The sequence below is a fragment of the Dermacentor variabilis genome, chromosome 6 (genome assembly GCF_050947875.1).
Source record: "Dermacentor variabilis isolate Ectoservices chromosome 6, ASM5094787v1, whole genome shotgun sequence".
Lineage (NCBI taxonomy): Eukaryota > Metazoa > Arthropoda > Arachnida > Ixodida > Ixodidae > Dermacentor > Dermacentor variabilis.
This window is the reverse complement of record NC_134573.1, coordinates 21973523-21980647: the sequence shown is the minus strand read 5'-3', so window position 1 is coordinate 21980647 and position 7125 is coordinate 21973523.

Genomic DNA, 7125 nt, shown 5'->3' with positions numbered 1-7125 from the left:
TCGCGCTGTCATCGTGCAGCTTCCACTTGCTAACCTGAGTGGGTTGTTTCGTCGAATTTTTCTTTCCGTTCCTGCTGCTGAGGGTTCACGCATGAAGTTGACTTCGTTGTTCGTTTCTTGAAATTTACTTTTGCACTGCGTATTTGTACTCAGATCCACGTAGACTAGCGTAAAAGTATATAATATGCACGCTTTATCCGCCTCCCTTTTAGTGAACACTATACAATGCTTTGTCCAGGGCATAATGCACTAATGCGAGTTCGCAAAAGGTTTACATCTTCTGGCAGAACGCTCTTTTAGAAATTTCAAGGTGACGCCCTATATGGCTACAATATAGCTCCAAAATGTGTTTTCGTATCTTCTCGAATACCATATCTCCGATGTGCCATAGAAAATTTAGCATTGTTTTATTACCTGTAATGGTGCCAACCTGTTTTAGGATGTTCTCCAAGTAACTTTATAAAAAGACTAGGACATCAATCCTGATACTCTGTGACGCCTGCTGCCAACCTCTGATGATAATGTAGCTGTCCATATGTTATTTCTTTTTCTCACGGGAATTTGCACTGTTTCCGGTAAGTGCGAATAATAGACCACAAAGCCAAATAGATAATTCATCCGAGACTTCATTTTAATAAAATATCTCTACACCTAAAACATTTATGACGACGATGACATTCGACCGCCCCAGTACACCATTGTAACAGTTGTTCGTCACGTATATCTGTGTGCAGTCAAGCGGTAATAAACGTCAGAGACTGACGGAAACAAACATTTATCGAAGATGGTAGAAGTAAAACAAAACAAGCAGTAAACACAGAGTACAGAATCAAAGTCACTAAAACCCATGTCTACATTAAGTCCTCCACGCAGCTGTCATAAAAAGAGTGAAAACGTCTCACAGGTTCAAGTCCCTGGTGGCGACGATCGGCGGTAGATGTGTCACGAAGATTCTTGTTCGAGGCGAGCCAAGGCACAATGACCGCACTGGTCCTCAGACGAGGCAGACGACGGCCCCGGCTGCATTACCGTGGCCAGCGCACTTGAACCGATGTCAGGCGGGTGGCTTCCACCACCACAACTCCATGTGCCACATTGAGCAAGAGACGGCCTCAAAGAAAACGCCTCAATTAGGCCTCGTCCCGGACACGGCCTTACGCTGCTCCGACTACGAGCAGGCAACAGCCATGCCTGCTACAAACGGCGTCACACCAGGCGGCACAACGCATCTGTACCAACAGGCAGGCGCGTCCTCAGGGCGGCTTTAGGTGCGGCAGCAGCAACTCCCGGTACAGCCCACTGGTCCTGCATCCTGGGAAACTTACCGGCTTCAGTGGCAGTAAAGTCCCTTGATAACTTGAAAGTCATGGGTGGACATTATTAATGACAATTTGAAACACTGCCGTCGCCGCGCGACCTCCTCGCCCCTCGCGTGTTCCCCCGCGGTAACCAGTTTTGCCCCCGTTTTTTGCACGACGATTGGTCTCCCTGCGTTGCCTTTGGAAACGCGCGGATCTTGAGTTTTGCTTGTGTTTTTCTTTTTCGTTCGCGCCATTTTCCTTCTGACCACGGCTGGCTCGGCGCTTTAGCTCGGCGTAGCGAACATTGTACGCCGTGTTTCCTGCTCTATGCCGGGTTGTCGCGCATACAACTGCAGCAAGAAGCCTCAAGATGCTTTTGCCGTTTTTATGATACCACAAGGAAAGCGTGACGGCTTGCGCAGGAAGCAGTGGCTGCATGACATTGGCCGAAAGAACTTTGTTCCGACAAAGAACAGCGTTGTTTGCGAGCTGAGGCGTCTTTCTTATAGCTCGTAGCAAAGCATCCCGTAATGCTGCATTTTTTTTTCATTCTTCCGGCCTGCTCACCAGCGCTTTTGCGGTTGTCCTCAGTATGCTTAATATTCCCCTCGCACGTCGCTAACTGTTGTTATTCAGTCGGAAGTGCAACATTTTAGATTCTGCTTTGCACCCTGAAAAAATTAGTGGCAAGTATACCCGTGGTATTGCAGGTGATGAGCGTTAGCTAGTCAACATTGAGTTTTTTTTTTAAGTTTTAAGCCGAAAGCCTTTAGATCTCTATGTTTCATGGTCACGTTGTACACTGGAAGTATCACGTGACCCAAGGAAGGCCAGAGGTGACCCAACTCCTGTCCACCCCTGTATAAGAGAATTATTACCCAAGTTAATTAATGAATCATTAGTGATTTACATAAGGTGGATTAGGGAGGATTCATGTTGATTAGAGTGTATTAAAGAAGATTAAGGTGGATTAGAGTGCCTTAAGAAGGATTAAGATGCATGATCAAAGGTTAGGGTGGGTGAAGGATGATTAAGGCGGATTATGGTGGATTAAGGTGAAGGGTTGATGAAAGGACCGATTAGGGTGGATTAGGGTGCATGAACTAGGATAGGGGGATTTGATGGTTAAAGTAAGATTAAGCTCGATTAATGTGGATTAGGGTGAATTAGGCTTGCTAGAGGAGGATTATGGCCGATTAGGATGGATTAGGGTAGATTAAGGTGTATTAGGGACCATGGAGCTCGATTAGGTTTGATAGAGGTCGATAACGGTGTATTAAGGTAGATTGGCACTATTAAGCAGGATTAAGTTGGATTAAGGTGCATGAATAAGGATTAAGGTGGATGATGGAGGATTAAGGCGGATTATGATTGATTAGAATTGATAAAGGAAGATTAAGACCGTATATGGTAGGCTAAGGTGCATTAGGGGCGATGTAGGTTGATTAGGTTGTAGTAAGGTGGATTGGGAGTATTAAGCTGGATTAAGGTGGATGAAGAAGTATTAAGGTGGAATAGGGTGGAGTAAGGTGAATTAGGGTTCATTGAGTATTAAGACCGGTTAGTCTACCATAATCCTCCTAATGCACATTAATCCACCGAATCCACATTCATCGACCTTAATCCTCCTTCATTCACTTTAATCCACCATAATCCACGAGAGTCCTCCTTAATGCACCCTAATCCACCTTCATCGACCTTAATCTACCCTAACCCTCCCTAATGCACTTTAATCCTCCTTAATCCACCCTACTGCTTCCTTATCACTTAAATACACCCTAATCCACTATAATCGTCCTTAATTAACCTTAATCCACATTCATCTGCCTTAGTTCACCCTAATCCTTCTTAATCCACCATTATACTCCTTCATTCACTTTAGCCCACCATAATCCTCCTTAATGCACCTTAATCCTTCTTAATCCAACCTCATCCTTCTTCATGCACTTTAATCCACCCTAACCCACTATAATCGTCTTTCATGCACCTCAACGCATCTTCACCCACCCTAAGCCACCTTCATCGACCTTAAGCCAACCTTGTCCTCCTTTATGCACCTTGATCCACTTTCATCAACTTTAATCCACCTTAACCCTCCTTAATACACCCGAATTCAGCTTAATCCAATCACTAATCAATCATTACTTTGCTAATCATTAATCATCTCCTATGCGCGGCTGCACATGCTTTGGTTCGCTTCCCGCCGTCCTTCGCTCACGTGATATTTTCTGTAGCCCACAACGGGACCTTGAAACAGAGGTCTAAGGCTTTCGCTTAATAAACCACGCACAAAGGGATGTGTCAAAAGCAATACTAGATCAGACGCACGAAGTAAAGCATCTGATCATGTGGCAGAAAAATTGTCTGGAGCACAGAATTCGCCCTAAAAGCTCCTTTTACATCGGTATACCCCGTTCATGCGGCTTTAAGAAAAAAACCAACCTCCTCATAAACGTTGCCTCCAGCATTATCGATGCTGTTATTAGCATTTCTCAAAATTTTCAACCCCAGTGGGGCGCACAACTGGCCCAAAATAACACACCTCCGTTGAATTGTCCTGGGCTCCCGCGGACGGGAGCCCAGGAGGAAAAGCGCGCCGTGCGCAGCCGGCGGGCGAGGAAAATCGAGGAGGAAAGCGCCGTGAGGAGGAGAGTGTCGCTACTTTCAAATTATCAAGGGGCTTTAAGTGGCAGAGGTAATTGGCGCCATCTATGAGGAGGGCGGATCAGAAAAGCCGTTTCCCTTGCATGGCCTCGTGGACCATCGCACGCACGCGTGCCGATCCAGGTGGCCGAACCCTCCCCCCACCTCCTCTCCCATCGCCCTCCCTCATCATTCCTTCGTAACTCCCTCACTTTCGACTCTCCGCGCGCGCGTCCGGCGGCCGGCCGCGAGCTTAGCCCGCTTCATGACGTTTCATGTTTCGTTATCTGCTTTTATCAGGAAGCGTGCACTGATGTGCGTTGACCCGCGTGGGTAGTTTGGTCAATTTCGTGGTCCTCGATAGCTGTGTCCTTGTGCTCCGCGATCTTTCACCCGTTTCACGACTCGTACCGCTCGTGCGTCGTGCAGTGGTGCACGAATACCTAAAAAACAAGGCCTACAAAGTTGTTCCTGACGCCTAAAGGCAACAGGTGAGCGCGCAGACCCAAGAACGTCAGAAGGCGCATGTACACGAATACAGCCCTGTCCATGTGTGGTGTCCATGAGCTCCAGGACGTCGTTGCGCCTTGATTTTGCTATAATTCCCTGTTACCGGTAGAGAAAGCTGACAAATAGATGTTCCTCCTCATTTTCAACTGTCTATGTCTGTTTTACTGTGCGAAGTCTCATTCTACAACTCCGGCAACTTGCATAGCTTTCCATTCCGCCCTCAGTGCTTTTTCTGTGTGTCACCTTCAATACACGTACTAGCAGCTGAAAAAATACTGTTCGTGTTTGTGTATTATCACAGTGATCGCCGAAGGCATGATACGGTTTTTTTTTCTTCTGGAAAGCATGAGCATGCAAGTGTCCTAAATCCAGATTTTTGCAGCTCGTGTTTATAATACAAAGCAGCTGGTGTGCCCAGTAGGTAGGACTTAATGCCTTAAGTAACGTAATTTTACTGCTAATTGCATTCGGGGTGAAAGAAAGTCCTGTTGTTGGCTTATTATACCTGGTCTTTGATTGAGGAATAGGCCTTTCTACGAAGCCTTTCTACGAGACCTTTCTATGTGCTGCTGCAAAAGCCGACTGGCTTCTGTTCCGCCTTCCAACCGTTACTGAAGTTGTGGCCAAGAGCAAAATAATGTGATAATGTGTATTTCAGTTTTTAGTACAATGTCATTTTTGTTCTGCTATGTCTTTTTCATTGTGTTCAGTAGTAATGAACATGTCACGCATTTCATGTACTCTCCTGCTGGTTTATAAGTAAGGTCTTGTTTTGTTTTTTGGTATGGCTGTCAATCAAACAATCAGCATTTTATTCTATCCTTAAGTATTTTGGGTGTCATTGTCTTTGCCATTACCCTGTGAGTTTTCCCTCTCTTTATTTGTGATCACTATGTCATACACGTCGTCCAGTTTTGTGCAATATCTTAGTGCACATATCAGAAGCTCCTCTACATTTTGGTCTTGAGAGCGTTATATAAAAATCTTGTTTGCCGTGCCGGTCAGGACCGAACCGACGCCAACTACCATTCTAGGGAGCATAAAGATCACGTACTCACTTACAACGACATCACTAAATATTACTACTTGGGGCGTAGGCAATTCCCACTGCCACACGTGAAATTGAACAGGGCTCAGGCAGTCACGCTACGTTTACTGCACACCGGGACGTACCCCACTCCGTATTTCATAAATAACATCCACCCCGAAAGAGAAATTCGGAAAGAATTTTACGTGCGCGACGGCATCATTGACATCAGACACATGCTGGCGGGCTGTCCCGCGACTCTCGCCGACTCCGAAGAAAAATGGCTTTACAGGCACAAGATGATATCAAGCTCTTCATATCAAGATCAACTGCGGGCTGTCCAGAGGGCCCACGATGACGCCATAAGGCTCGGCCTGGCGGTGCCGACGTGGACGCGGCCCGCCTCGGTCTGAAAAGACCGGGCTTCAGGACTGACATAAAGTTTTGTGAATGAATGAATAAAAATCTTGTTTTTCTTACATGTGTGTGTGGCATGCAATGGCCTACGCGTTTTCTAGCGTTTTTCTTTTTTGTTATTTCACTGTCCGAATGTTTGTGTTTAGTGCTCACATATATGTTATGCACCTTTCACTTTTCTTCATTTTTTGAGCGTGTATCACACCGCGTTATAAGAAACATCTTTGTTTTCGGAAACGAAATCAATAAAGCGAGACGAAAGATCTGTTGTGTGGGAAGCAGAATTTTTTTATTTCCCGGTACATGCTGGTATAAGTTTGGGCAAGACTGCGTGCCTGCCAACGCATAGCCCACGGCGCACCACGCGCCAGCTAGCAAGCAATGCCAATGAGCAGCGTAGCGCGCATTGGCATTGCTTGCGAGCTGGCTCGGGGTGCGCCGTAGCGCGAACGAGAGAGAGATAAGACACAAAACGAGAACGCACCGCGTACAGGTCATGACAAAATAGTAAGAGGCGCGCGCGCCATGGGGGAAAGGGAGCGGATTAGGTCGGCACAATAAAAAGAAAAAACCCTAGGGAGAGGAGGCGCCGCGCGGTTGCTGTTCCTGTTGCCGTGCCAACGTAAACAATCGTGTGTGCCGCCATTTTGCTAGAGCATCGCCGTCCTATTAGGGCCGTAACTGAAGGGGACCTTGGCGCTGGCGTCGAAAGATCGTCTGCTCGAAAACAGCCAATGGCAGCTATGCGGCGATTCACCCTTGGGCTGCGTCTTCCAAATCACGAGCCCCTCGCGAGCTCGTTCGGCACCCGCCTCTCTTGTTCCTTTTCTCTTCAATTTTTTGATGCTGCCAAGGGCGCAAGCTCTCCCTGGCTCGCCTTCTTCTGCTTCTTCTTTCTTCATCCTCTACAACAGAAAAATCAAAACCCTCAAACGTTCTCACTATGTCCATGTTCACATAAATTAAGCCAAATTAAGTCCTTACACTACACCCATTTTGGTGACGTACTAATTGTTACCATTCTGCTTAAGCGCGATCCGCATTTTAGTCAAATGATTTTCAGTGCCTATTGTGTGTGCTCATGACTTCGAGCGTACCGGAATCTTGGAAAAACGCTAACATAATCCTAATCCATAAGAAAGGGGACGCCAAAGACCTGAAAAATTATAGACCGATCAGTTTACTGTCCGTTGCCTACAAAGTATTTACTAAGGTAATTGCAAATAG